Below are 5,133 nucleotides of genomic sequence, written 5' to 3' on the forward strand. Positions count from 1 at the left end.
GTGACTTCTGTTGAGCATCCCGACTTATCAACTTAAACCGTGTATTTGATAAATAGATTTTATGATAATATTCTAATAAAATTGGTATAAATGTATAATAATGTTCAATGGTTCCACTATATTTTTTAATGGCATTTTCCATCTGTTTAATTAATTTGCCCTACACTGACTACACTTGACAACCATACAACTGACACCACGCCCCACGGGTTTACATGGCAACTGTGCTTAATGCTACGCTGTTGAACCATAATACGAAATGGAATATTATGTTGTCACTTATCAACAAAATATAGATACCTAATTTGTGACACCAACAACACCATAACGTCCAAAATTCATAGTGTCGTTTTTCATCAACCTTGTAGATAAAAATAGGTAGATACGCATTCATAATATGATAATGGAATTTGCGCTATCTGCTGCACGATGGTTCTGACTATTATAGTGCACTTGAGGAGCAGTCAGATGAAAACTTAACTGATATCATATTATTATATGTTTTGACCCTTGAAATTAGAGTATCAAAAGTGAGGAATGTTGTGTTTCATAGTTATTTTGAATATTATGATTCTTGTGTTGTTATCTTGAAGAGTATATATTTTATTTCAAATTTTAAATGCTGTAAGTGTAAAATGTTGAAACATGAGTGTATCAGTGCTTTAGCGCCTCCTTTAGTAAAATAATTATTTTATATTAAATATAACTAGATTGGGGGCTTCTTGTGTTTGCGTGTTTTTTACAGTCGGCGTACAAGAGCAGAACCGATTATTCTAGGTAAGACATACATTTGGTATGTGAGATGGTGAAATTAAATTCAAAGTTTGAGCATGGATTTTATTATGTTTATAAATGTAAAACTGTAAGCCAACATTTTGTTTGGAAAGATAATTCCAAAATAATCTTTACGAGAATTCTCTTTATCGATTAATAAACGACATTGTAATCAACAATCGTATGGTTAGAAATCAAACGACGCGACGTCTAGATTCTATATTGTATGAAGAATTAAAAATCAGAACTAGGTAACCTTTTTTGTAGGTATACTTTGGTGTTATTGCAGCGGTTGTTATTACAAAGTCGAGTCTAATTCGTGGCAGGGACTACGAACCATTTTTATAATATATTATTGTCTACAAAATGTATTAATTTTTTTAACTAGGTGGTACGTTGATTTATTTTGTATTATTGTGCATAAAATCAATATAATTATCGTATAAATCTATACATATCTGAGTTAGGTTAGGTCAATCGATTTAATTTTATTATTATTAACTTTAAATTATTTTTGACGTTTTACAATTTTTAAGTGTATCTAACCTATTATCGTTTTTTTTTCAAACAAAAACAATTTTACTTGCATATTTTCAAGCGTATTTTGGTGATTTTAATTGTATAATTCAAGGATTTTTAGTGCAATAAGTCCCGAACCCTAGTTCTAAGCACTATCCCGTTCCCGGAAACGTTTCCCAACATGTTCGTGTCTCGAGGGAACAGAATATAACAAACCCAGATTGTTCCAAACAAACAGACGATATCTATAGGTATAATCAATACAGATAGTATTTAAACGTAGTTTTTCGAACTTCCGGCAGCAGCACATATATACAATACCTATAATATTATATAGTTCCGTTTGGAGTTGTTTTATAATATATATTATCATTGCGAAGACGTCATACAAAACTTCGGTTATGGTTAAAATGCTATCCTCGCCCCCGTCCAAGCAACCACGTGCAATAATAAAATTATTATTATACGACCACTCAGCTATGGTATAGGTACCTACTGTTAGAGAAAAACCGACAACCGCTTGTCACGTCTATTGACGTATAATACTGCATACAACTATAATGTTATTATATTATATTAATCGATTTCGTGTAATGTCATTATCTGTTTCAGGCCAAGCTCAGTTCGTATCGTTCGCGGACCAAACGGAGACGTCGGTCTAGACGGCGCGGCGGCTGCGTCTGTCGAATAGGACGGCAATAAAACAAACATCAAACTATCACTATATATTCTATACATTTTAAATTTATATTATTATTATTATTATTATTATAATTATTATTGTTATTAATTGATTATATTTTTATTCACTATCCGTCGACGCGCACGTCGTTTTTGATAATATAATATATTATAGTCTCCGCGAAATCGATAAAAATGAGAAAAAAATGTTTAAAAAAAAGCACACTACAAGTCAATTAGAAGAATAAAAAAACCGTATTTCACGCCGACGCGTAAGTTTTTCCAACACACTCGCTCTCTATAATCACTCTCTGCAGAAGACATATATATATACATCCTACAAAGGTACATAATATTATATTATATATATGTGGTATACACATGCGACATGCCACCACCCGTCAATATTATTATATAGGTAGGTAATACTCACTTTCGACTGCGTTTATCGCATTACACGTTCGAACAGTTACTTTATTTTTTTTCCCCATTTAACGCTTTAGTGCATCGTATTCGTCGTCGGCGACGTTTACGGTGCACACACGTCCCGCGAGTTTTCTTGAAACCGAATTATTACATTTTCACCAACCCGTCACCGCCATACGACAGCCCCGCCACGAAATTCGACGGGGACCGAAGATATAATAAAATGTATACAAAAAAATGCATAAGGCGCGTCTTTGTTACGGAGCAATGATTTTTTTTTTTATATATATATAATTAACGCATGTCACGAAACGCGTACGTTGATCAGATAGATGGGCAATATTATATAGATACTTACCTACGTGGAAAAAAAGTACTTAAATACAACATAATATTAATATAATATAAAACCACTATACAGGCGCATCAGTATGTTTACCTCTATAGAGTAGGCATGCACTATATATAGCTACACGTATGATGTACAAGGAAACTTCAACATTAATTCGAAAAGATACTAGATACTTACATTTGTTTTTTTTTTTTAATAATTGACTTAGCATAATTGTAAAATCGCATTACACACTCTAATCTAACCTTTACATTAGACAAGAGCGTAGCTAGAAATTTCATAAAAGGGGGTGTGGAGGGTAACTACGTTTCTTTTTTAAATTTTTACCCCAATTTAAGACTTCGTTAAATATTAATATTATATTAATTGTTGGTTATCGACGGGTGGTGGGAGGGGGGAGGGGCAACTTGGGTATGCAATTGGGTCATTAATTGTAAAATAATTTGATATATTATTTCATTTGACTTAGTAGTATACATAGATAAGTATATCCCGAGTGAACGAGTAACGATAGCGCAATACATTTATCTTTGTCAGAACTTATTTGCATAAATTAATAATTTGATTGGTTAAATTCATAAAAAAAATTTCATGCATATTATATTATATTATATAAATATAATCATTTGTATCTAGTATCTTTCTAACGCAAAACAAAATAGAATATTATACAAGATACACGCGAAGAAAAACGAATCTAAACACAAGATAAAAAAATATGTTTCTTAGATACACATATAGGTACTTGCTCATCGTCACTGTAATATCCCAGCTACCTACCTATGGTTGCAGCTTGCAACGCCTTCCGAAATGCTCAAAGGTTTTTCGTCGGTCTCGTCTCGCAATGTCCGAAACGTTTAAATTTCACGCGGTTTGTCAAAATTCCGGATTGACGTCATAGGCGACCCGCTTTGGCAGACGGCGGCGGCCTATAACATATTATTATATTATTCTTGAAGGCGATCTGCCGACTTGTCGCCCACGATATTGTTGTCGCCGTTGAAGAGTACCATGTCACGATAAACTGAACGAACACATACGACCGGTGGGAAATTCCGTGGGCGACCACCGACCGCCGTTTCAGCCGAGCTCACGACTATAATAATAATATAATTATTGTAATACGCTATACGATAAATATTATTATTATTATAAATGCACGAAACGCGTGTGCAGTAAACAGGCATAATAATAATATTATTGTTATATCGTACCGTTGCAGTGGGAATAATATTATTACAGTTATTATTATTATTATTGATATCATCGAGCGGGGTGGGTTCGTCTCTCACGTTGTTATAATATAATAATATAAACGTTGCCTCGCATATACACGTCTTCTCTGCTCCGACACTCGTGGTCTTTGCGACGCTCGGAGATTCGAGGCCTCGAGCAATTTCGCGTCTTCCCGACCCGGTCGTATCGTATAAAATATTACACAGTTGAGAGTTCTTTCTTTATACTGCGATATTCTTCTCTCCTCCTACGCTTAACCGTCGCTCATCAATCGCACGTTGTCGACCACAAAAAAATGTCGACCATATAGTAAAACGGCTCCGGGCACGACGACGACGATAATAATATACCTTTGACACGCCGCTGCAGACGAGCGGTGAAAACGTTCGGCGCTTTTCGTTTTGAACTCGAAAAAAAAACTAATTCTCCAACGCCCCCGGAGTCGATCGAATAACGACATTATAAAAACACCTGTGCGGTGCGACGACGATAGGCACCTGCCCGTGCGAGCGCCCGTCCCCGCCAAAAGCGCCAGTTTTCGCCGGACGCGAGACCGAGGGTCGAGGGCGCGAAAATGGCGCTTACGTTGTGATGACGACGAAGATAATAATAATAACGTGCAGACCGCTTATTCCTACTTTAACCGCTTCCGGTGTTGACGAATTATTACTCGCGCCACTATACATAATAACAATAATATTATAATCACGTCCGCCCAAACTATGGGCGATTATATCGCAATAATATAATACCTATAGTAATAAAACGTTTCGTGTACAACAATAACGATATAATATAATAGCCAATGATAAAATATCTGCCAGACCTACAGCTATCGTCGCGACAACGACGTCGAACGACAAAATATAATATTATTATTATATAATATTTCCGTAAATACAATTTAATAGACAGATATTGAACCATTATCATTATTATTAATAATAACAATACACGGTGGTCGACTCGACCGTTTTTCTCGGTCAAAATATTATGATTATATCCGAACCGTCCGAAACTCCACACCGCCCTACCTATATTTCGTCTCTGCGCATCTCGACCACAAGTAGGCCAATTTCAATAATAATAATATTATATAAAGTACCTACCTATATAATACGACTCGTACGGCGAGCGGCAGTATA

This window comes from Acyrthosiphon pisum, chromosome A2, assembly GCF_005508785.2.
Source record: "Acyrthosiphon pisum isolate AL4f chromosome A2, pea_aphid_22Mar2018_4r6ur, whole genome shotgun sequence".
Classification (NCBI taxonomy): Eukaryota; Metazoa; Arthropoda; class Insecta; order Hemiptera; family Aphididae; genus Acyrthosiphon; species Acyrthosiphon pisum.